Source organism: Coregonus clupeaformis, unplaced genomic scaffold (assembly GCF_020615455.1).
Source record: "Coregonus clupeaformis isolate EN_2021a unplaced genomic scaffold, ASM2061545v1 scaf3204, whole genome shotgun sequence".
In the NCBI taxonomy this organism is placed as follows: Eukaryota; Metazoa; Chordata; class Actinopteri; order Salmoniformes; family Salmonidae; genus Coregonus; species Coregonus clupeaformis.
In genome coordinates this window covers 1-27,213 of record NW_025536658.1, presented here as the reverse complement: position 1 = coordinate 27,213, position 27,213 = coordinate 1, and the positions used below count along the sequence as shown (strand labels likewise).

At 44.8% G+C, this 27,213-nt stretch overlaps 1 pseudogene; it reads right to left on the bottom strand.

Moving 5' to 3' along the window:
• Positions 1 to 649: 649 nt before the first annotated feature.
• Positions 650 to 17,823, bottom strand: LOC121565112 (annotated as a pseudogene).
• Between the last annotated feature and the right edge of the window lie 9,390 nt (positions 17,824 to 27,213).

Below are 27,213 nucleotides of genomic sequence, written 5' to 3'. Positions count from 1 at the left end.
CAATAAAGAGGGCTTGTTACATCTTCTCTGAACTAAAGCATAACATCTGGCATTGTACTGGTTATGACTCTCATTGCTTTTTGTATGTTTGCATACATTTTTCATATAGTTTAGGGAGTCGTGTCGTCAACAGGGCTCTATAGTACCCGTTGTGTGCGTCTGTCATGTCGATGGTTCTGTTCATCTAATTGATTTGTAGAGGTGTGTACGACCACACCATTAGGCTATCGTAATGGAGATTATAGACAGGACTCACTCCCTTGTAAGATTTGTTCATATAATGTTTCCGAGCCATACCCTGATGAGAAATAAAAGAACAAGACCTTCACAACTACAGGGGGTCCATGACAGACTGCAGAACAGAAAGTGAGAAACCAAAGCTGTGTACAAAATTGAGCAATAACATTTCCACCTTTGTAGAGCTGGCAACCCTGATTAAACAGCAGCTCTCTGGAGGTAATAGTTTGTTAACTGAACCCCAATGACATTCTGCTCTGTCCATGAGTTCCCAGTACCCCCTGTGGCAAGGCCAGGTTCCCTCCAGTAGTAGAACCACTGCCTTACAATATTCACCTCAGCACTCACTGCTTATCAGTGTGACAATCTTTAAAACAAACACTCCAGAAAAGGGTTATAATGAAAAACGTTATTTCCAGTTTCATCATTTACTTCAGCACTTGAAAGAGGTCTGAAGGGTTGCAGGTGTGACCTCAATGTCATCTTACAGCTGCAGAAGAGCAAATAAATTAAATGTAACAGACCAGCAATGAGATTAAAGAATATAGGCTCCCAGATCATTTATACTACATGTATAGTTTATGAGTCAGCTAGAAAACAATTATTCATCACCAATAATTCTAGATTTAAAATAGCTCACCAGCTTGGAACTCCTACTTGCAAGGGAAGACATATTCTGTCTCAGCCTGGTCACCTGTAACCATAGTACATGTTAGTCTCAGTAAATGAACACAAGTTGACCAAAAATGTTAGTTAAACCATGGAAAAGGAGGTTTTGGGGCGGGTTAGTAAATCAACTTGCTTGGCTGGTAGTAGTCAAGATCTTGACCACCGCTGGCTTTAGATTCTGTACTGGGAGCTCCTGTATGATGTCCAGGGTGATGGTGAAAGGAAATAGTGATGTTAACTGTTGGGAGAAAAACAAACATATTGGTCATTAAATGATCTAAGCAGAAGTTACATTTCAGCTTTGCTAACATGTCACCACAAGTACATATATATATATATATATATATATATATAAATAACACTGCTCAAATAAATAAAGGGAACATTAAAATAACACATCCTAGATCTGAATGAAATAATCTTATTAAATACTTTTCTTTACATAGTTGAATGTGCTGACAACAAAATCACAAAAATTATCACTGGAAATCAAATTTATCAACCCATGGAGGTCTGGATTTGGAGTCACCCTCAAAATTAAAGTGGAAAACCACACTACAGGCTGACCCAACTTTGATGTAATGTCCTTAAAACAAGTCATGAGGCTCAGTAGTGTGTGTGGCCTCCACGTGCCTGTATGACCTCCCTACAACGCCTGGGCATGCTCCTGATGAGGTGGTGGATGGTCTCCTGAGGGATCTCCTCCCAGACCTGGACTAAAGCATCCGCCAACTCCTGGACAGTCTGTGGTGCAACGTGGCGTTGGTGGATGGAGCGAGACATGATGTCCCAGATGTGCTCAATTGGAGTCAGGTCTGGGGAACGGGCGGGCCAGTCCATAGCATCAATGCCTTCCTCTTGCAGGAACTGCTGACACACTCCAGCCACATGAGGGTCTAGCATTGTCTTGCATTAGGAGGAACCCAGGGCCAACCCACCAGCATATGGTCTCACAAGGGGTCTGAGGATCTCATCTCGGTACCTAATGGCAGTCAGGCTACCTCTGCAGCACATGGAGGGCTGTGCGGCCCCCCCAAAGAAATGCCACCCCACACCATGACTGACCCACCACCAAACCGGTCATGCTGGAGGACGTTGCAGGTAGCAGAAGGTTCTCCACGGCATCTCCAGACTGTCACATGTGCTCAGTGTGAACCTGCTTTCATCTGTGAAGAGCACAGGGTGCCAGTGGCGAATTTGCCAATCTTGGTGTTCTCTGGCAAATGCCAAACGTCCTGCACGGTGTTGGGCTGTAAGCACAACCCCCACCTGTGGACGTCGGGCCCTTATACCACCCTCATGGAGTCTGTTTCTGACCGTTTGAGCAGACACATGCACATTTGTGGCCTGCTGGAGGTCATTTTGCAGGGCTCTGGCAGTGCTCCTCCTGCTCCTCCTTGCACAAAGGCGGAGGTAGCAGTCCTGCTGCTGGGTTGTTGCCCTCCTACGGCCTCCACGTCTCGTGATGTACTGGCCTGTCTCCTGGTGGGCCTCCATGCTCTGGACACTACGCTGACGACACAGCAAACCTTCTTGCCGCATCTCGCATTGATGTGCCATCCTGGATGAGCTGCACTACCTGAGCCACTTGTGTGGGTTGTAGACTCAGTCTCATGCTACCACTAGAGTGAAAGCACTGCCAGCATTCAAAAAGTGACCAAAACATCAGCCAGGAAGCATAGGAACTGAGAAGTGGTCTGTGGTCACCACCTGCAAAACCAGTCCTTTATTGGGGGTGTCTTGCTAATTGCCTATAATTTCCACCTGTTGTCTATTCCATTTGCACAACAGCATGTGAAATGTATTGTCAATCAGTGTTGCTTCCTAAGTGGACAGTGTGATTGACTTGGAGTTACATTGTGCTGTGTCGGGGGGTTGGGGTCAGTTGGTTATACCTAGAGTACTTCTCCTGTCTTATCCAGTGTCCTGTGTGAATTTAAGTATGCTCTCTCTAATTCTCTCGTTCTCTCTTTCTCTCTGAGAACCTGAGCCCTAGGACCATACGTCGGGACTGCCGGCCGTGGTGACTCCTTGCTGTCCCCAGTCCGCCTGGCCTTGCTGCTATTCCAGTTTCAACTGTTCTGCCTGCGGTTATGGAACCCCTACCTGTCCCAGACCTGCTGTTTTTAAACTCTTAATGATCGGCTAGAAAAGCCAACTGAGATTTATTCTGATTATTATTTGACCATGCTTGTCACTTATGAACATTTTTGAACATCTTGGCATGGTTCTGTTATAATCTCCACCCGCACAGCCAGAAGAGGACTGGCCACCCTCATAGCCTGGTTCCTCTCTAGGTTTCTTCCTAGGTTTTGGCCTTTCTAGGGAGTTTTTCCTAGCCACCGTGCTTCTACACCGCATCACTAGCTGTTTGGGGTTTTAGGCTGGGTTTCTGTACAGCACTTCGAGATATCAGCTGATGTATGAAGGGCTATATAAAATAAAATTGATTGATTGTTTAAGTGTTGCCTTTATTTTTTTGAGCAGTGGATTTTTAAATGACACCCATTATATTGCAGAGTGCTATGTGGACCATTTCAAACTGATGGGTGGTTTTCACCTCACCTCTGTCAAGTACGTTAACACATGGTCATCTTTGGTATCAACCCGATCCACTTGACTTGAACCCCTCAGCTGTGAAGACAAGCCATTCATATTGCATGGACAAAAACAGTCAGTGTTAGAAAGGGTCACAGATGAGGCAAGACCTCCATGGATAAAGGTCACAAAAACTCACCCTCCCCAAAGAGTCTGGATCTGGGGAAAACCCAGAGAGCATTTTCAAATCCACTATAATCATATTGGTGGTCAGTTCCTTTCCATGATATCTGTGAAAGCAAAGAGATGATTGATAAAGTTGGATTTTGACAAGCGCTTGTAATAATCAAATGAATGGATCCATGGATTATTTTAGCCATAACCTCTACAGGACGGTTGTTGCTAGTGTGACTAGAATGATGTTGTAAGTAACTTTCCAGGACAGACATATCTTATCTGGGCAGAAAGCTTTACATTCTTGTTAATCTAACTGCACTGTCCAATTTACAGTAGCTATTACAGTGAAAAAATACCATGCTATTGTTTGAGAAGAGTGCACAACAACTTCACGCAACTTGGATTATTTTAGCCATAAAGACCAGGCTGCCAGATACATCATCTTATTGTTACTTATCCAAGCCTAGGTATCAACTGGAAGGTCAATAACATATACACCGGTATAATGAAACTAATTCATTTGGGTCAAATCCATTCTGTAAGACACGCTCCAAAATAACACTGAAGTGTCAACATTTAAAAGAATGCTGTGAAGACAAAACGGGGCCTTCATTCTTACTGAGACTGGAGTTTCAGCGTGACTCTGGGTCGCAAAGACTTGCTGTTGCAGTCTACCTCTGGAGTCACCTGGATACTGAGCGTTGTGCTTTTGGTAGGAGTAGGGATGTTGTAGTGGAGCGCCACCTGGGAAAGAGAAGAGGAAGTCAGGGAAACCATCCTGTCCAAAAACAAACATTTTATAAGCAACAATAAATATTTAATGAACTAGAAATCAAGCCAGAAGAAGCTTCTTATATGTTTGACCTTCCCAATAATGTATATTAAAGCACATCTTACACCACAGGACTGGGAGGAGAGATGTGTATTCACTGACCTGCACTGAGGCACAAGCGCTGCCCTTCACTTCAATGCTGTACTTCCCTTCTGTGTCCTGCAGCGCCCTCTCCTGGTACAGAAGCTTGTTGTTTTGGTTCACATAGAAGAGGTACTGATGCCCACTGGGAGACTGTACTGTCACTGTGCTGGCTCCTCCTCTACTGAACACCCTGGTGGCGTAGAGAGCCAGGGCCTGGAGGGCCACCACCGTGTCCTAAACAGACCACAGGAAAATCACTTCAAAATTAAAGAGCCCATTTTACAGAAAGGGTTGATTTTTACATTGAACAGTTCCTAAAGAGACCATTTCCCAATTCCATGGAAGTTAGCCTCACCAGGCTGGACATGAAGAGCACATGCCTGTGGTCTGATAGAAGTCAAAGTAATAATGTCTCTACTAGTGCACAGCACAGGGTGCCATTTCAGACCAATGTGTTTGGGAAGTCTACCTGTGTGGAGGAGAAGCCTCCGTAGGCGTTCTGCTGCCTCACCAGCCACCTGACGATGCGGGAAGCGTAGCCCAGGTCAGAGGTAGACCGAGGAGAGGCACTGAGGGACGCCAGTAGAACGTAGGCGCTGATCTCCACCTCAAGGGATGGTGAGGTCTCTGAGGAGGACTGGGACCAGTGCAGGAGACCCCCTGAGGGTCGAGAAGAGCGCACAAGTCAGAATAAGGACTGCTTATTCATCATAATACAAAGTTCTGACCTCCCCAATTCATGTTATGCCCAAAACAACTCTGACAGTCAGTTCAAAGTGTATTTGTTCTTAAAAACACTTTTACTGGCCATTTGATTGGGCCTCTCTGGAGTGCCAGACAGGCCGAGGGTTTGCACTTTTAAGAGTAATCCATTGTCCAGGCAAGCTCAATCAAGGCAGCACTAACAGATCTTGGACCAGGATATAGCTCACCCTCTTGTAATGAGATGGTGTTGAGGTGCTGCAGAAGCTGGGCCCGTGTCTCCATGTCCCCTGCCAGGGTGAAGGTGTAGGCCAGCAGAGCAGTAGTGTAGGTGTTGGACAAATCACTGGTCGAGTTCTTCAGGCAAGACAAGCTGCGGTCCACAACAGGATCCTGGAGCACAGAATAACAGCAGCACATTGACATGCTAGCCTGGTCCCAGATCAGTTTGGACTGGCTCCATTCAACTTGCTGTTCTGGGGCCTCAGGCAGTTCTCAAATTGTTGATTAGGGGCCACTTTTTGCTGAGGAATGGGATTGGTTTTTCTTGAATGGCTTATAAATCTTGTACATTTTATTATGTTGCATTTGTAAATTGCATAACTTGTGTATATGCAGGGCTCCCCTGCTAAAGAGGCCTTGGTCTCAATGGGACTCTTCAAATAAATGTCAAATCAGACAAACAGATCTGGGACCAGGCTAGAGACATTCAAGCTGGAGCACATTTCCTTTCTCACTTCGTAGTAGCATATTGAGTCTAATATCAATAGTAGCAGAACTATACCATTCAGATGTGTTCATGGTAAAGCCCATTCTTTGTTATTTCATAGGCTACTTTCAAAGAAATAACAATTCCCCTGTAACTCACTACATTGTATAATCTGTAAGATGTGTATTTGGCTTAAGGCTTTCGACTCTGTCAACCACCGCATTCTTATTGGCAGACTAAATAGCCTTGGTTTCTCAAATGACTGCCTCGCCTGGTTCACCAACTACTTCTCAGATAGAGTTCAGTGTGTCAAATCGGAGGGCCTGTTGTCTGGACCTATGGCAGTCTCTATGGGGGTGCCACAGGGTTCAATTCTTGGGCCGACACTTTTCTCCGTGTATATCAATGATGTCGCTCTTGCTGCTGGTGACTCTCAGATCCACCTCTACGCAGACGACACCATTTTGTATACATCTGGCCCTTCATTGGACACTGTGTTAACAAACCTCCAAACGAGCTTCAATGCCATACAACAATCCTTCAGTAGCCTTCAACTGCTCTTAAACACTAGTAAAACTAAATGCATGCTTTTCAATCGAACGCTGCTAGCACCCGCCCACCCGACTAGAATCACCACTCTACGGGTCTGACCTAGAGTATGTGGACAACTACAAATATCTAGGTGTCTGGTTAGACAGTAAACTCAACTTCCAGACTCACATAAAGAATCTCCAATCCAAAGTTAAATCTAGAATCGGCTTCCTATTTCGCAACAAAGCCTCCTTCACTCATGCTGCCAAACATGCCCTCGTAAAACTGACTATCCTACCGATCCTTGACTTCGGCGATGTCATTTACAAAATAGCCTCCAACACTCTACTCAGCAAATTGGATGTAGTCTATCACAGTGCCATCCGTTTTGTCTCCAAAGCCCCATACACTACCCACCACTGTGACCTGTACTCTTGTTGGCTGGTCCTCACTACATGTTCGTCGTCAAACCCACTGGCTCCAGGCCATCTATAAATCACTGCTAGGCAAATCCCCGCCTTATCTTAGCTCATTGGTCACCATAGCAGCACCCACCCGTAGTCTGCGCTCCAGCAGGTATATCTCACTGGTCATTCCCAAAGCCAACACCTCCTTTGGCCGCCATTCCTTCCAGTTCTCTGCTGCCAAGGACTGGAACGAATTGCAAAAATCTCTGAAGCTGGAGACTCTTATCTCCCTCAATAACTTTAAGCATCAGTTGTCAGAGCACCTTACTGATCACTGCACCTGTACACAGCCCATCTGAAATTAGCCCACCCAACTACCTCATCCCTATATTGTTATTTATTTTGCTCTTTTGCACCCCAGTATCTCTTTTTGCACATCATCTCTTGCACATCTAGCATTCCAGTGTTAATACTATTGTAATTATTCTGCACTATAGCCTATTTATTGCCTTACCTCCATAACTTGCTACATTTGCACACACTGTATATATATTTTCTGTTGTATTTCTGACTTTGTTTTTTTACCCATATGTAACTCTGTGTTGTTTTTATTGCACTACTTGCTTTATCTTGGCCAGGTCGCAGTTGTAAATGAGAACATGTTCTCAACTGGCTTACCTGGTTAAATAAAGGTGAAATAAAAATAAAAAATAAAAAAATAAATACAGGAAGCTAAATTAGTAGCCTGTAACAATGTTGCTGGAGTGAGAATCAATGTTTATATGGAGTGAGGTTACTTACCGACACTGACATGTCGAGCTCCAGCATTGAAGCAGTGACGTAAGCAGTCAGTGTGACTTCATCCGTCACGCCACCCTATAAAACAATGTCAAAATACTAACTGTATCTAGCCTGATACAATTGAAGAAATCAAACTTTATGACTGGTCTGCCGAAACAGACTACGTCTAACATCGTTCAGTTTATTAGCAATATAAATACCTTCATTCTGTTGTTAAAGAGTTTCCCCAAAATTCTGAAACAGCCATGTTTGCCTTGTTGACTTTCCAGCCAAGTCTTGGATTGCTCCATTTTTGCCGGGTCAATATAGATGAAAGACCGTGCTTTGCCAAAGGATCTCAAGACAAAAGCAGTCAGCCTGAAGAAATAACTGGATTTAAAAGCAGTCATAATATCCACATAAGATGGTCATAAACATGATTTAAAGCTTCACATTACATAGCCATGGTCTCCCTGCCAGAGACGATGCCATTTGATTGGCCACTACTTCATTGAAACAGACAGTTGTTTACAAGCCAAGTACTCACCAAGTGTTCCCCAAGCCTTGTCCAAACGTGCTGTATGCACCGTCAGCATTCTTGTAGTTCAGCTGCCTTTGGTAACCTGTCGGTGGGTTTTTAGAGTGAACAACCACTTGGTCAATTTTATATAGTCACTGGGTTTGTGCCCCAAATGGCTCTCTATATCAGGGCTCTTCAACCCTGTTCCTGGAGAGATACCCTCATGTAGGTTCTCACTCCAACCCAAGTTGTAATTAACCCCATTCAGCTAATTATTTAAAAAAGGTCAGTTAGAGTAGGGTTGAGTGAAGCCTTACAGGACAGTATCTCTCCAGGAACAGGGTTGAGTCCTGCCCTATATAGTGAACTACTTGAGACAGGAAAATAGTGCACTATGTAAGCAATACGCTGCCATTTGGGACAGAGTGTCAATATTCTACGATCAAATGATTTCAGTGAGAAACCATGTGGAAGTCCCTCCATGTGTTGGGTCAGTGATGTCATCTGTACTGTAGCTCCATCATTTACATGACAACAGGGTCCTAGTCATTAGGGCACACTGGAGAAACCTCTTACTGGACAAATCCAGCCCTGTTTCAGTAAGTTTGTCTATAATAAATATTAGCCAGATTCAAAGAGGGACACTCCTACCACTAGTGAGGAACTTGGTGGCCTTGTCTAGGATGGCTGGGGTGAGCTGCCCTGTGTTCCTCAGGTACTCCAGGATGTAGATATTGGGGGAGAGGAGGGCCATATTCTGCTCTCCACACCCATACGGCATCTGCAACAGTCCATCCAGGTTGTTGAGGGCCCGACCCAGGATGTCCCCTACAGAGAAACAAGGGGCTTCTGTAAGACGGTCCTCTTCAGCAAACAGCAGCATTATCACCGCAGAAGGGTTGTCTTCCCACCACTACACCTCTAAACAAACCATAGTTTATTTTACCCAGAACGGTGAGGGAAATTCTATCAGATCCATCCACCACATTCTGGGGAGTTGCAGTTCCACCTCCTCTGTCAGAGCTTCTCCTGTGGACACAAAGATGATAAGATGAATGGCGAAGAGCACGTCGAACAACCGTGAACATTCATTCATTACTGACCAGTTGGACACAGCAACCAGTTGTAGGTGTCGGTCTTCTCTGTTCCCTCAGCCTGGAGGACAGGAGAGGGATTCTTTTCAGAGGCAGTTACACTAGACAATCTGTGCAACCTAACGGTTAGTTCCCAGCAGCAAACTACATACCGTCACCAGCAGGCTCCGTGTGACTGTGTCAACGCGTCCTCTCTCCGGTACGTTCACAATCTCATGGTCACACGCAGTGTGGGAATGGACAGCCGCTGCACTAACGGACACGTTCAAAACCCCTACACACATTGGCAGACACCACAGGTTACACAACATCCAACACAGTGACAGTACACAACTCAGGTTGACATCCATTCTGCTGTTTGAACGGTTGACGGTTGACTTACCCAGGACAGAGGGTGCCATTGTCCAACTGAAGGTCTTTCGTCCATTGGCACACAAGCATGAGGAGTAGTGGACGTCATTCAAGGGTGTGAGAGTGTAGTCTGAGGAGAGAGCCGGAGTCACAGAAACCTGCCGAAGAGGAACACTTTGTAAGATAACATGGTCTGACAAAAACAAAATACGATCCTGGTGCAGTGCCGTACCATGATGCACTTGGAGAGGTAGTTGAACACAGTGGCCTTCAGCTCAAAGTGCTCTCCCCGGATGACTGAGTAGGGCAGGGTGATCTCCAGGAAAAACGGCTGAAAGACCGTCAGCTCCACCAGAGGAGCCAGACCAAAGCCACTGGGGGCCAGGCAGAAGACCTCAGTCTCCCAGGTGGTGATGGTGTCTGGGACTGTCAGGGGGACGTCTGCTGATCCAGACTCCCTGGAATACAGAGGTTAGAGTTTAAACAGAAAGCCACCAAGTGTCCAACAGAGAGTGGAGTAGGACTGTACCAATTATATGAACACCGTTTCGAATGCATTTAAGCTTTATCTAACCAGGGAGACCCATTGAGGTAAAAGGAGCTCTTTCCTAAGAGAAACCTGGCCTACTCTGTACTACAGTTTAAAGAGGTTCAGGTTCCTAATCTAGCTAAGAGGGTTTTCACCCAAGGCTAGCCTCACTGTGCAGAGCACTTACCCAACTTCCACAAGATCCCAAATCCATGTCTCAGGGAAGAATGTACGGACCGTCTGTATGGGTGGCAGAGGTGTTGGGGCAACTCCACCAGCTATAGCCATTTCAAGTCTAGGACCCGCTGATCCAGGCCCGGCCATAGGTCTGTAAGCTACTAACACAAATCATGCTCATTATTCTCAAGTTAAAATGGACTGAATGCTTTGCTCAACAGTGAGCGCATGCAGCGTTCTGACCACTTTAACCAGGCTGTGTTAGTAATCCATTTCCCAAGATTCATTGAAGACTTCTAGCAATGAGAATAAGGGTTGGTTAGGACATCTCACCATAGGAGCGATGGTAGTGGTTCCCCCTGGTAACTGAGGCAGGAAGGTATTCTTATATCCAGATTAGTCGCCAGCTTCAGTCCCAGTGCCTAGAAAATGCCATCAAATTATTTAAAAAGTTTTATTTGTCACTGTACATGTGTGTTCTAGCCTCAGGCTATTTTAGCAATGTAACCTGTAAGTTGAACACATCGTAACGGTATGGTGACTGATTCTTCCCAGAGCAATAAAGAGGCTTTTTTACCTGAAAAACTGCATAAGGATCATTTGTCTCCCCAGACTTTCCATCTGGGTACGGCATTATGGATCTCCTTGGTCTTACACGGAAACATGCTACCGAATCTTCAAGCTCGTAGGGAATATAGGTTGTCTCCTTGACTGGTAACAAATCAAATATCTGGAATGGGACAATATGGGAAGGAGTGAAATGACGTTCTTGGGGACCAAACAGAACAGACTGAAACAGGGAGGGACTACTTGGACTAAAAATAACCTCCATTTTGTTTCCCATTGCCAAACGTAAAGTGTCCTGATGAACACAACCCAGAATATTACCTCATTATGTAACAATAGTGAGGTGATTTCCAGTCAATAGAAAGAGGGGCCTCAAGCCAGAGAATAAGTCCCATTACCTTTGATAAAAAGCACACCAAATGACCAACAGTGAACAGACCCATTCCATGTCTGCTGTGGTCAATGGTTCTTCCCCTGAGGCTGGTTGTATTCCCAGCACCACCAAAACAGTCGGTATGGTGGTAGGACTGTTGTTCACGTCAGTGAGCTCTGTTACCTTATCAGCATCCAGCCTCTTCCCTGGCTCCATGATGCCAACACTCTGGTCCACAGCGCTGAGGCCACAGAGGGAACCGGGCTGGGCAGAGAGATGCAGGGTGTTCTCCTCCCCTGGGACCGCATTGAGGGGGAGAACTCCACCAACACCTGGCATACACATTATACACTTTTACTGCAGGTATGATACAGTATCTATGTGCATGGAAATAATTGACACTTCATACCCAACATAAAATGAGAACAATGTTTGTGATGTGCACACCTTGTTCCTGAAGCATTTCTCAGTGGGGAAGTTCATGCTGTGGGCGATGACAGTCTCACTGGGTAGCATACTGTACACCAGGAGCTGAACCACCGGCGCCATCTCTGGAACCACTGCCAACTTCAAGGTGACTTCACCCTCAGCTACTGCAACGCAAGAGCAGGTCACACTGCCATCAAGCGCCTTCCAGAACGTTCAGAATCACTTAATGAAACTCACTCACCAGGACTGTCCTGCTGCACAGTAACGTTCTTGTGTCCATGCTGAACTATCACCCCTCTGGATAAGGCCTGGAGAGAAAGGGGGAAACAGTTGTCATCAAATCAGAAAGGAGATGATGCAACCTGGACTCAAGGGGTAGACGTGGTAAACAAATCCAGGACACAGCAATTAGTATGATGTTATGTGGATGTCCATCCATTTCGTATAGGTTACGAGATGTATGATATGTTACGAAGTCCAATTTGCTGTGGCTTATGTTATCTAGGTGGCTAATACTAAGGTTTAGGCTGGATGATTAGGAGTTTGTGTTGTATAGGAACATCCTTTTGAAAAGTGCGAGGCTTGGGCAATGTCTGAAATGATCCTGGTCAAAAGTAGTGCAACTAGGAAATATGGTTCCATTTGGGAGCCACCCTGGGTTTGGAAGTTGTCAACTAGTTCCTGGGTTCTACTCACCAGGTAGAGGACATCCACAGAGCCCTTTGGGACGGTCTCCCCTACGATGGCATAGTGGATGGTGATTGACCCTTCCTCCCCACATGCCAGTGGTTTCTCCATCTTCTGAATAGCCAGGGAGCTGGAGGGTTTACTGTCAGGGGCAGCGGGCTGGATCAGTGAGAGGACGTGACGCCCTCTGTTGAAATAGGGGACCCTGTATCCTTGGTACTCCACTTGTGGGGTGTCACTTACCTGTAAAGGAACAAGAGGAGGAGTCTAAAGGATCAATCCTAAATCAACCCCTAGACCCTATGTTCTACATACAGTGGTGATATGAGGGGAGGACAGATGTAAGCAATATGGTAACAGATCCACCTTACCCTCTGATAGGCTTGGTGGAAGTTCCACCATGCTAATATTACCAATTCAATCTTCTCAGATCCCCACAAGACCATGATAGGCCTTAGGGTAGCGTTTTCCCCCAACTCTGTCCTGGGGACCCCAAGCGGTACACATTTTGTTTTTTGCCCTAGCACTACACAGCTAACTCAAATTAATCAAATCTTGATAAAGAGTCTGTTATTTGAATCAGCCGTGTAGTGCTATGGCAAACATCAAAACATGCACCCCTTGGGGTCCCCAGGACAGTTAGGGAAACGCTGGCGTAGGATCAAGGGCTGAGTTGGTCTTGAGCATAAAGAGGCTGTCAAAACCTAGAAGGAATCATACTTACTATGAGGTTAATATTCTCTTTGGGCATTCTGGTTGTGTTTAGGGAGAACCTGGCAATACCACGACTGTCCGTGGTTAGGTTCTGTAGTTGTAGATATGAGGACCAGCCCTTCTCCTCCAACAGGTAGACTAACATGTCAGAGATGGGTGTGTGGTTGAAGTGAACAGCATATATCTGAGGAAAAAGGGGGGAGTTGTATGAATGAAGTGACGCTACATGTCATTAACTAACACATACTGGTAGTTCAGCAAGCAGGGCAAAGAACAAATGGCCTCCACAATGCAACAGAAACACTGTATTTGGACTTACCTTGCCCTCAATAATTGATCCATGCTCATAGATTTGGGGCGTGTCGACAAATGAGAGTTCTCCAATGACATAGGAGAGCGCTATGCGTTTTTCCTCTGACCGTGTAATACCTGTCAAAGGAAAATAAATAGGATGGTATATTTCACAATTACCAGAGCCAACACAATGCACAATGGCAGTTCAACATGCAGAAACTGAATTGCAGTACAGCTTACACAGGATATTATAAACAGAAGACAATAAAACAGCATTCTATAAAACAACGCTGTAGCACCAAAAGTCAAACAGCTCATTCTTGCCAATCTTCATGATCTAACGCAGAGTCCCTCCAACTCAGTCCCGGGGTCCCCCGTGGGTGCATGTTTAGGTTTTTTGCCATAGCACTACAGCTGATTCAAATAATCAAAGCGTCATGATGAGTTGGTTATTTGAGTCAGCTGTGTAGTGCTAGGGCAAAAACCAAAACGTGCACCCAGGGTGGGCCCCAGGACAGAGTTTGGGAAACCCTGATCTAATGAAACATGCACCAGTTATTTCATGTCATTTACTCAATAAAACACATCATTTGACAGCAATGTTACCAATGATTGTGATCATACTAACCTGTCCCCCCCTCCTGTACTTCTGCATGGAAACTAAACACGTCTCCCAGCAATTTCTCTCCTAAATTCTTTGTGAAAATTGCCATGTTGAAGACATAGGCAGCACAGCCAGTTTGGTCCATCTGGGAAAAGCAAGCAGAACCAAACAAGAACAGATTTAAATTAATTCAATCAAACATTAAGATCCAAGTTAAATAAATTCAAATGTAATGTTGGTATAAACAGTCCTACTAATGATCGTTTTATGACAGCATACAGACCTCTATTGACTCTTTGTGGCAGGGAGGTGTGTAATCAGGAACTCCTCGTGGATGTTTCTCATCAATTGTTATCGGTATCACTACATTCTCCCCCAAGAGTCGGCACAACTTTAACCCTGCTTTACCAGGTACAGGCTGTCCATACGTGTACCTGATTTCAATTCATAAGACAAAAGAATCAAACAATTTCCTACGTCGACAATCACCATATTAAAAACCTAATACGAGACAAAGGTTTGTGCATACCTGTAGGCTTAAGTCAAGTGTTCAACATGGCCAATGAATCTGGACCCACATTCATAAAGCCACTCAGAAAGGGATCAGTTTGAACTTTTGGATCATAATGAACAAGGTCACATGTCATGGGGGGACCGGATCCTAGAGCAGCAATCCCAATCTGGGATGCTTTATGAATACAGAACCAGCTGTTCATGTAAATGCCACTGTAGCAAACGCTTTGAAGTGTCAGGGATTAATAGCAGCAGTTCAGGACATTGAGCAGTAGCATTGTAGGTCTTCAATTAGCATGTGTCATTAGTGAAGACCTGGGTTCAAGTGCTTACATGCATATTGAAGTATTTGTATTTTAAGTCATTATTTGAATTTGAGTATTTTCAAATACATGCCAATACTTTCCAAGTGTTTATCCAAATACTTGTATTTTCAAAGAAAGAATAACCAAATACTTAAATCTTTCACATTTCAAAGTATTAAAATTACTTATTAGAACCCAGGTCTGCATTAGCGTAATGCGATTATTAGATAATTACATTTAGTGGAGTTACACATCACCTTGTAACTACAGTGCATTGAAATCTCCGTTAGCGTTTACTCACTTGGCACACTTCCACTTCATACTCTTCTTGAACAATGCTGATCTCGTTGGTGAGGTTCATTTTGATCTCAAACTTTGGCAGAACTACAGATAAGAGAACAGCAGTCAACTCTAGAATGTTCCAGGATTGTGATGCATTGATTCAACTGCCAGAGACATAACATTACCTAGCATGACAGGTAAAAGAAAAAAGCTCAACCTACCATACTTTTCTACCTTGAAGTTCTGGTATATTTTGTCTTGACCAATCCACACTACAATGGCATAGGATCCTACAGGTGCTTCAGAGTTCAGGGGGTGAGAAAGCTGCAAAATGTTGCCACTGGATGTAGTGTTGAGCCACTGTCCAATCCTGTTCTGATTAACATCCTGTTGGTTCATAGAACAAGATAACAGTATACAGGAGTCAGCTCTTTTCATGACATTTCCATCTGCAACATTGGCCTACTGAAGGGGGCCCAGAACACACACAGCTGATTGGAAGTATTTAGCTAACCTCTACAGTAGGTGGAAATTAATGACGACCTAGCTAGCGGGTGGAGTCCTAATGTTGCAGTATTTACAGTGACAGTCATCATAAAGTTAGACTTGTAAGGGTCTTACCTCAAGTTCCACAATGTTGTACTGTGAAGGGCAAAGACAAGAAATGGGTTCATGTTTCATGAATAACTCCAAAACAGAGGAGCATAACAGTCTACAACTATAGGAACTAGACAGGTGATTGGCTTAGTGGGACTAATGTCAATTTAGTACATGAATTCAGTCTCAGGAAAAGATGATCCCATACATTCCAATCTGACCTATATGAATGGAAACCCCATGTCCTGACTGATTGATTGCTGTACCTTGTGTTACATAATACTTGATTGCTATGCCCATCACAGTTGTGATACTTCTGTATCCGTATTTTGGTTTGAAATAGTAGACACCGATCTGAAGGACTGTTTTCAATATTACATTTGCAACACTCACCAGCTGATTGACAGGGCTAAAATTGGTATCCAAGGTGACGACTCTAAAATGCACTGTAAAAAGCCGATGACAAGAAAATGAGAATTTTAGAAGCATCATGTCGGACAACTGAAAATTCCAAGGTTTCCAGAAATCCTGGTTGGAGGATTCCCATCCTGATTCCAGGAATCTTTCACACAGCATTTCTGGAAAACCAGGGAAACTGGGGAAGTAAGCAGAACTTGTCACAGCTACTCTGGATAATATTTTACACTGTTGGTACTAAGGCCCCAATTCAATCAATTGCAGATGAAGGAAAACTGCACTGCGAGTTCTGAATATATTTACACTATCCAATTACGTCCATGAGAGGAACATCTCGTAACATGTGGCATGTCGGTTCAAACTCCGCTCCAGTGTACATATCCTGAGTGACCCCCACAGTGGGTTTTTTTTCCTGTCTGCACCCCCATTCCTGAATGAAGCTTTTCAGGCGTCCGTTTCCCTCTCCAATGTTCATAAGCCACGCATGACTTGTTAGAACAGAGTGGACAGGACCAGGCACCAAATCAGACTGGGGGAAGATCATTAACAATGATGTGTTCTTTTCTACACAGAAGATCATACAACTATTGCCTGATTATCTTCTGAAGTTCCCAATACCTTCCAATCACTTCAAACCAGACTAAAGGTGTACTGGCTCTAACATCACCTGTTTGTCCTGGGTTATAGATTGGTTTGTCCGTTTGGATGAATGTCATGGGGCTGTAGGGTTTGATCATGACCTTCCTCTCCTCTGTTGATAGAAACGTGTCACCTCGAACCTCCACCTTGAAGTTTTGCACTTTGTCACTCTTCACATGAGGGGCCTGTCAGGGAGGAAGAGCGCAACACTGGTGAACTAATGGACCAACAACATAGGACATTAAAACGTGGTGTGTGGCCCAGTTGGTAAGAGCCATCGACCAGCAACTTCAAGGTAGAGCGTTTAACTCCTGCAGGGATCACATTATGCACTCCCCTTATTGTAAGTTGCTTTGGAGAAGTGTCATATATCAATTGTCTAGATAGTATATAGTAGCATTCAATCAAAACCTGGTACAAATTTGAGCCTGAATCCCAGAAAATATCTGGTAGGCCACCACATTGATATTTCCCATAAAATAAACTGGCGTTGCACCAAGAAACTAAGAGATTCAAAGCTGAGAAGTCCAGTCCACTCTTATTGGAATGGTTGTGGATGTCCACCAGTGCTGGGCTGACCTGAAACTGGAAGCAGCGATGAAACTCTTGGTCAGAACTCTTGTGGAGAAGTATTTTGTTCTGCCCGTCGACCATCAGAGATATGGTCATGACCAGGGTCTCGTTGGGCTGCAGAAGGCTGGCACAAAGCTTGGCCTCTGAGCCTGCCTGGATCACTGCAGGAATGGCTACCATATAAACCCTACAGAGAACACAGGAAAATCAGTACCCCCTAATGAGATGATACCTCTAAACACAAACCTAGGTGAAAAAATACTGTGGAGATAAAGATATGCAGAAAAATTGCTCTAAATCTGCTCCAACAGAGAGTGTTAAACCAAGACGAGAGACTTAAGTGTGATGACTAAATTCTAACTTCTGTGACTGCAGATTTACTTACGGTCCTGCAGTTTCTTGACAGACACAAATCCAGTGAATGCAGGCAAAGAGTATCCATCTCCAAACCTGAAGCCCAGGAAGAACCATGACTAAAGGAGAAAAATAAACCAAGTCAGTTATGACTCAGTATTCCTACTGGGAAGACCTCCCTACTGCACTGCCTAGAGGTTGTCTAGCTGGGATACAGATTGTCAATTGACTTTAACTATAAGGTAAAGAGAATTAGGTTAAGGTTAGGAAATTGGTTAGCTAATAAAATAAAAATCTACCAGGGGAGGTGGTACTTAACAACATCTGAAATTATTTCCTGGGGGATGCAAACCATCCATTCCTTATCAGAACTGTCCATCCACTGATATACAGGCAGAAGCATCCCCAAACGGGCACCAACCTGGTCTCAGAGCATTTCGTATTATTCTGTATGTAAACCCAAGACTCTCCATTAAGTAAATGTTACATTTCGTATGGTATGTATTACATTTGTGGATGTCAGTCATCCATTTCGTACAATATGTTACAAACTTGCCTAATGAACATCTTACAAATTCCAATTTGTTGTGGCCAACGTTAACTAGATAATGTTAGCTAAGCATTAGGGGTTAAGGTTAGACAATAAGCTAAGTATGTCCAAAGTAGCTAAACAGTAGTAAGTAGTTGAAGTTGCTTATTACCCAAATTGTTAAAGTCATCAGCGTTATACACCCACCCCAAACATTAACTATTTTGGTTTTGGCTTAAGTAACGGTCGGTCTTATGTAACAGTACCAAACATAACATACTACATTTCAATGTCCCGGACTTACATTTACTATGTTACATCTAGTCCATGAGACCAGGCTGTAGACACAGGTCGGTAAAAAAGGCTCAATTGCATTTAGGTTATTGTTTTACTTATATATCGGTCTAGAAACTGGGCGCCAAACACAGATGTTTGTCTAGCGTGCACATACATAAGCAATTCTGTTGCTAAACCCTTTTGGATTGCATTTGGTATAGCCTGTAAAAGACCAGATGCAAGTAGAAATGTTAGGCACTAACTTTTAAAAGTTAATCGGCGACCTGTTGTTATAGGTATAAGATTTCGCAACAAATTGCCACACCTGTGGCGTAGGCATACTCACCACCGCGATTGTTTGTGGACTCAGTAGAAAGGAAGTACAGACTGTCGGTACGTCCCTATAAATATCCTTAGTTCCGGACTTTTTTCTAATTACTAAACGCCGCACCTGCTGGATATTCAGGGAGTTCGATTAGACTGAACGCCCATTTCAATCAATCAATCAATTTTATTTTATATAGCCCTTCTTACATCAGCTAATATCTCGAAGTGCTGTACAGAAACCCAGCCTAAAACCCCAAACAGCTAGTAATGCAGGTGTAGAAGCACGGTGGCTAGGAAAAACTCCCTAGAAAGGCAAAACCTAGGAAGAAACCTAGAGAGGAACCAGGCTATGAGGGGTGGCCAGTCCTCTTCTGGCTGTGCCGGGTGGAGATTATAACAGAACCATGCCAAGATGTTCAAAAATGTTCATAAGTGACAAGCATGGTCAAATAATAATCAGGAATAAATCTCAGTTGGTTTTCATAGCAGATCATTAGAGTTTAAAACATCAGGTCTGGGACGAAAGGTAGGGGTTCCATAACCGCAGGCAGAACAGTTTAAACTGAATAGCAGCAAGGCCAGGCGGACTGGGGACAGCAGAGTCACCACGCCCGGTAGTCCCGACGCATGGTCCTAGAGCTCAGGTCTCTCAGTTGGCTTTTCATAGCCGATCATTTAGAGTTGAAAACAGAGGTCTGGGACAGGTAGGGGTTTCGTAGCCGCAGGCAGAACAGTTGAAACTGGAATAGCAGCAAGGCCAGGAGGACTGGGGACAGCAAGGTGTCATCATGCCCGAGTAGTCCTGACGTATGGTCCTAGGGCTCAGGTTCTCAGAGAGAAAGAGAGAACGAGAGAAATTAGAGAGAGCATACTTAAATTCACAACAGGACACTGGATAAGACAGGAGAAGTACTCCAGGTATAACCAACTAACCCCAGCCCCGACACATAAACTTCTGCAGCATAAATACTGGAGGCTGAGACAGGAGCGGTCCGGGAGACACTGTGGCCCCCATCCGAAGAAACCCCTGACAGGGCCAAACAGGAAGGATATAACCCCACCCACTCCGCCAAAGCACAGCCCCCGCACCACTAGAGGGATATCCCCAACCACCAACTTACAATCCTGAGACAAGGCCGAGTATAGCCCACAGAGGTCTCCACCACAGCACAAACCAGGGGGGAGGGCGCCAACCCAGACAGGAAGATCACGTCAGTAACTCAACCACTCAAGTGACGCACTTTCCCCCAGGGACGGCATGAAAGAGCACCAGCAGGCCAGTGACTCAGCCCCTGCAACAGGGTTAGAGGCAGAGAACCCCAGTGGAGAGGGGAACCGGCCCGGCAGAGACAGCAAGGGCTGTTCGTTGCTCCAGCCTTTCCCGTTCACCTTCACACCTCCTGGGCCAGACTACACCAATCATATGACCTACTGAAGAGATAAGTCTTCAGTAAAGACTTAAAGGTTGAGACCGAGTCTGCGTCTCTCACATGGGTAGGCAGACTGTTCCATAAATCGTGAGATCTATAGGAGAAAGCCCTGCCTCCCGCTGTTTGCTTAGAAATTCTAGGGACAATTAGGAGGCTCTGCGTCTTGTGACCGTAAAGCGTACGTATTGGTATGTCGGCAGGACCAACTGGAAGATAGGTAGGAGCAAGCCCATGTAACGCTTTATAGGTTAACAGTAAAACCTTGAAATCAGCCCTTGCCTTAACAGAAGCCAGTGTAGGGAAGCTGGCACTGGAGTAATATGATCAAATTTCTTGGTTCTAGTCAGATTCTGCAGCCGTATTTAGACACTAACAAGTTTATTTAGTGCTTTATCCGGATAGCCGGAAAATAGAGCATTGCAGTAGTCTAACCTAGAAGTAACAAATGCATGGATTAATTTTTCTGCATCATTTTTGGACAGAAAATTTCCCGATTTTTGCAATGTTACGTAGATGGAAAAAAAGCTGTCTGAAACAGTCTTGATATGTTCGTCAAAGAGATCAGGGTCAAGAGTAACGCCTAGGTCCTTCACAGTTTTATTTGAGACGACTTTACAACCATCAAGATGAATTGTCAGATTTAACAGAAGATCTCTTTGTTTCTGGGACCTAGAACAAGCATCTCTGTTTTGTCCGAGTTTAAAAGTAAAAAGTTTTCGCAGCCATCCACTTCCTTATGTCTGAAACACAGGCTTCTAGCGAGGGCAATTTTGGGGCTTCACCATGCTTCATTGAAATTACAGCTGTGTGTCATCCGCATAGCAGTGAAAGTTAACATTATGTTTTGAATAACATCCCCAAGAGGTAAAATACTATAGTGAAAACAATAGTGGTCCTAAAACGGAACCTTGAGGAACACCGAAATGTACAGTTGATTTGTCGGAGGACAGACCATTCACAGAGACAAACTGATATCTTTCCGACAGGTAGGATCTAAACCAGGCCAGAACTTGTCCGATGTAGACCAATTTGGGTTTCCAGTCTCTCCAAAAGAATGTGGTGATCGATGGTGTCAAAGGCAGCACTAAGGTCTAGTAGCACGAGGACAGATGCAGAGCCTCGGTCTGACGCCATTAAAGGTCATTTACCACCTTCACAAGTGCAGTCTCAGTGCTATGATGGGGTCTAAAACCAGACTGAAGCATTTCGATACATTGTTTGTCTTCAGAAAGGCAGTGAGTTGCTGCGCAACAGCTTTTTCTAAAATTTTTGAGAGGAATGGAAGATTCGATATAGGCCGATAGTTTTTTATATTTTCCAAATGCCGGATCATATTGTCAACAAGGCAGCATGGTGCATATTTCATGAACATAGGCCAACAACATGTTTTCCCATAAAATGTTTGAATTTTCAAACACTTGGAAGGCAGCTGAAGCACATATGGGGATTTTATCAAGACCAAACACTTAGGCCTATGCATATGAAAACTCAGAATCCTAAATCATTACTCTGCATGCTTGACCAAGATCACTTTGTTTTGAGTCAATTTAATCTGCTTTTAAAAGGGGTACCTGGCTCATGCCCCAGAGGCATTCGGCCACTTTTCAGCCACGGCAAACTCCTCCCACCGGGATAACGTGGGCCAGATAATTTAATCCCCTCCCATCACGCCATTAAACTCTGTAGCTATTTTTAAAGTCACCATTGGCCTCATGGTAAAATCCCAGAGCAGTTTCCTTCCTCTCCGGCAGACTGAGTTGGAAGGACGCCTGTATCTTTGTAGTGACTGGGTGTATTAACACACCATCCAAAGTGCAATGAATAACTTCACCATGTTGAAAGGGATATTCAGTGTCCTGTTTTTATTTTTACCCATCTACCTACAGTGGGGAAAATATGTATTTAGTCAGCCACCAATTGTGCAAAGTTCTCCCACTTAAAAAGATGAGAGAGGACCTGTAATTTTCATCATAGGTACACGTCAACTATGACAGACAAAATTAGAAAGAAAAAAATCAAGAAAATCACATTGTAGGATTTTTATGAATTTATTTGCAAATTATGGTGGAAAATAAGTATTTGGTCAATACTAAAAGTTTCTCAATACTTTGTTATATACCCTTTGTTCGGCAATGACACAGGTCAAACGTTTTCCTGTAAGTCCTTCACAAGGTTTTCACACACTGTTGCTGGTATTTTTGGCCCATTCCTCCATGCAGATCTCCTCTAGAGCAGTGATGTTTTGGGGCTGTCGCTAGGCAACACGGACTTTCAACTCCCTCCAAAGATGTTCTATGGGGTTGAGATCTGGAGACTAGCTAGGCCACTCCAGGACCTTGAAATGCTTCACGATGCCACTCCTTCGTTTGCCGGGCGGTGTGTTTGGGATCATTGTCATGCTGAAAGACCCAGCCACGTTTCATCTTCAATGCCCTTGCTGATGGAAGGAGGTTTTCACTCAAAATCTCACGATACATGGTCCCATTCATTCTTTCCTTTACACGGATCAGTCGTCCTGGTCCCTTTGCAGAAAAACAGCCCCCAAAGCATGATGTTTCCACCCCCATGCTTCACAGTAGGTATGGTGTTCTTTAGATGCAACTCAGCATTCTTTGTCCTCCAAACACAACGAGTTGAGTTTTTACCAACAAGTTCTATTTTGGTTTCATCTGACCATATGACATTCTCCCAATCCTCTTCTGGATCATCCAAATGCACTCTAGCAAACTTCAGACGGGCCTGGACATGTACTGGCTTAAGCAGGGGGACACGTCGTGGCACTGCAGGATTTGAGTCCCTGGCGGCGTAGTGTGTTACTGATGGTAGGCTTTGTTACTTTGGTCCCAGCTCTCTGCAGGTCATTCACTAGGTCCCCGTGTAGGTTCTGGGATTTTTGCTCACCGTTCTTGTGATCATTTTGACCCCACAGGGTGAGATCTTGCGTGGAGCCCCAGATCGAGGGAGATTATCAGTGGTCTTGTATGTCTTCCATTTCCTAATAATTGCTCCCACAGTTGATTTCTTCAAACCAAGCTGCTTACCTATTGCAGATTCAGATCTTCCCAGCCTGGTGCAGGTCTACAATTTTGTTTCTGGTATCCTTTGACAGCTCTTTGTTCTTGGCCATAGTGGAGTTTGGAGTGTGACTGTTTGAGGTTGTGGACAGGTGTCTTTTATACTGATAACAAGTTCAAACAGGTGCCATTAATACAGGTAACGAGTGGAGGACAGAGGAGCCTCTAAAGAAGAAGTTACAGGTCTGTGAGAGCCAGAAATCTTGCTTGTTTGTAGGTGACCAAATACTATTTTCCACCATAATTTGCAATAATTCATAAAAAATCCCACAATGTGATTTTCTAGATTTTTTTTCTCAATTTGTCTGTCATAGTTGACGGTGTACCTATGATGGAAATTACAGGCCTCTCTCATCAATTTAAGTGGAGAACTTGCACAAATTGGTGGCTGATAAATACTTTTTTCCCCACTGTACTCATCTGCCCTTCTTTGTGAGGCATTGGAAAACCTCCCCTAGTTTTTGTGGTTGAATCTGTGTTTGAAATTCACTGCTCGACTGAGGACCTTACAGATAATTGTGGGGGTACTGAGATGAGGTAGTGCAACTATTACATTTACATTTACATTTTAGTCATTTAGCAGACGCTCTTATCCAGAGCGACTTACAGTAAGTGCATACATTTTCATTCCGTACTGGTCCCCATGGGAATCGAATCACAACCCTGGCTGCAAGTGCAATGCTCTACCAACTGAGCCGGACGGGTATATATAATCATGAGCCTTAAAAATACTTTACGTTTTGCAAGCCAATATGCCTTAACCTTATGCACAGCTTTTTCAAAGACGATTCTATAGCTCTACATGCAGTAGTACTGAAGAAATACTATAGGACTGTTAACATTTACTCGACTATTTAACCTTCACCAAGAATAGCCTTCTGTTAAATCAAGTACTGATTTTCTATAAGTCAACTACAATGTGTGTACTTCAAAATGTCTCTTCAAATAAATAATCTTGTGATACCTGTCAGAATTAAATGAATGGGTGGACGGGATAAGTCTCCATCTCAGGAGTGGATTGAGTGTTGCTCCCAGAGATTTGTAGTGCATCAGCACTTGTAGCTTGTGAGGAAGCGGTTCAGTGGGTTTGTTGCATAACCAGTGCTTGCTAGAATTGTCAATGAGACATGAAATCCATATCATTTATCTCTCTAGCTCCTCGCTGATGACCATAGCCAGTCTTCACGTTTTCTACCTAAAGATGAAGACCCTTGTTAAGCACATTTTTACTCCTGAACTAATTTAGGTTTGCCATAACAAAGAGGTTGAATACTTATTGACAAGACATTTCAGCTTTTTATAAATAAATAACAATTCTAGCCAGTGATAAAAATAACTACTCAATTTAATCCATTTTAAATTCAGGCTGTAACACAACATGTGGAAAAAGTCAACGGGTGTGAAAACTTTCTGAAGGCACACTCTTACTGCACCATGTCTTCCTTTGAACATGAGTATGAAAAAAACCTTGACATGCCTTCTCCCCTTACCCCCTCCTCCAGACCAAGGTGAAGTTCCTTGACATGCCTTCTCCCCTACCCCCTCCTCCAGACCAAGGTGAAGTTCCTTGACATGCCTTCTCCCCTACCCTCCTCCAGACCAAGGTGAAGTGTCCTTGACATGCCTTCTCCCCATCCCCTCCTCCAGACCAAGGTGAAGATCCTGAAGCAGACGTCGGTGATGCTCCAGAGGATTTCTAGGACACTTGAAAGGAGAGCCTCACACTCTAGGAGCTCAGATGTAATAATTTAATAACCATCATTTGGACAGACAAGCTGTCTTCATCAGGGTATGATGACAAACACCAGTCACTCGTTTATATAGTTTGGAAGGACACATAGGTGTCTGTAATCACGGCCGGTGCCGGCAATGTCATTGGTTGTCATGAATGGATAACATACGATCATAGATACAATTTGGCTACATAGGCCCACAAACAAACAAATCACAAGAATCACAAGATTGGCTTCAGATCAAAGTCTAGGTTAAATGAAAGATCCATGCCGCCTCTCGTAGGGCCGTGGACACACACGTCCACCGTATCTCCAACAGGCTGGGATGGATGAGAGGTGGGATCAAGAACCCAGAGAAGACATGCAAGGCCCTGGAAGACTGGTTACCAAGGTGACAACACCACTTCCTGTCCCTCTGACCTATCAGGTCACTTGTTAAACAGTCACTGACCAATCAGATCCTTTACACAGGAAAGGAAAACATTTGGCCTTGTGATTTCTGTCTGACATGATGATTTTTGATGAAGATGGGGATGGTGATGTTGATCGATGATGATCTTCCTCTCTCACGGGGATCTATGGAGTGAGATCAACTGTTTGCTGGTGGGGTTTGGTCAACAGGTGTGTCTACCTGTCAATCCTCTCTGCTCTGTGTGTCTGAACCAGCACAGCTGCCCCTCCGCCCACCGAGCCTCCCCAGCCAAGAGGCCTAAAGCTGGGTCACCTCGCTCCCCTCCAGGGTCAAGCTGGAGCCTGGTTCTTTTGGTTTGGGGTTAGCTCAGCCCCTCCTCAGCCACACTGGTCAAAGAGGAACCTCTGGCTACCCCATCTCCCCTCCTCTGCTGCCCAGAAAAAGGAAGTCCAAAACATTCTCTACATGATACGACAGAAGGGGATGGCATCCCTATAGAGATACTGTCCCAATTCTCTCTCCTTCCTCCCAAAGTGTACACTTGTCACTTCCCTTGACTGATTTGAAATGACTGGTCCAAGAAATAATCTTCTCCTTTCCCCTTCTGATAACCAGGTGGCGAATCGCATCTCTGCATGTCTGGCAGACATATCAGTATGGATGACGGATCACCACCTCAAGCTGAACCTTGGCAGACGGAGCTTGCTCTTCCTCCCGGGGAAGGACTGCCCGTTCCATGATCTCGCCTATCACGGTTGACAACTCCGTTGTGTCCTCCTCCCAGTGTGCGAAGAGCCTTGGCGTGACCCTGGACAACACCCTGTCGTTCTCTGCTAACATCAAGGCGGTGACCCGATCCTGTAGGTTCATGCTCTACAACATTCGAGAGGTATGACCTGCCTTACACAGGAAGCGGCACAGGTCCTAATCCAGGCACTTGTCATCTCCCTGTCTGATTACTGCAACTCGCTGTTGGCTGGGCTCCCTGCCTGTCATTAAACCCCTAGAACTCATCCAGAATGCCGCAGCCCGCCTGGTGTTCAACCTTCCCAAGTTCTCTCACGTCACCCCGCTCCTCCGCACACTCCACTGGCTTCCAGTTGAAGCTCGCATCTGTTACAAGATCATGGTGCTTGCCTATGAGCTGTGAGGGGAACGGCACCTCCGTACCTTCAGGCTCTGATCAGTCCCTACACCCAAACGAGGGCATTGCGTTCATCCACCTCTGGCCTGCTGGCTCCTTCCTCTGCGGAAGCATAGTTCCCGCCTCAGCCCAGTCAAAACTGTTCGCTGCTCTGGCACCCCAATGGTGGAACAAGCTCCCTCACGACGCCAGGACAGCGAGAGTCACTCACCACCTTCCCGGAGACATTTGAAACCCCACCTCTTTAAGGAATACCTGGGATAGGATAAAGTAATCCTTCTACCCCCCCCTACCCCAACCCACCCCCACCCTAAAAAAAAAAAAAAAAGATAAACATTTGCCTTGTGATTTATGTCTGACATGATGATTTTGATGAAGACGGGGATGGTGATGTTGATCGAGATGATGATCTTCCTCTCTCACGGGGATCTATGGAGTGAGATCAACTGTTTGCTGGTGGGGTTTGGTCAACAGGGGGTGTCTACCTGTCAATCCTCTCTGCTCTGTGTGTCTGAACCAGCACAGCTGGTGCCCCTCCGCCCACCAAGCCTCCCCAGCCAAGAGGCCTAAAGCTGGGTCACCTCGCTCCCCTCCATCCCTATA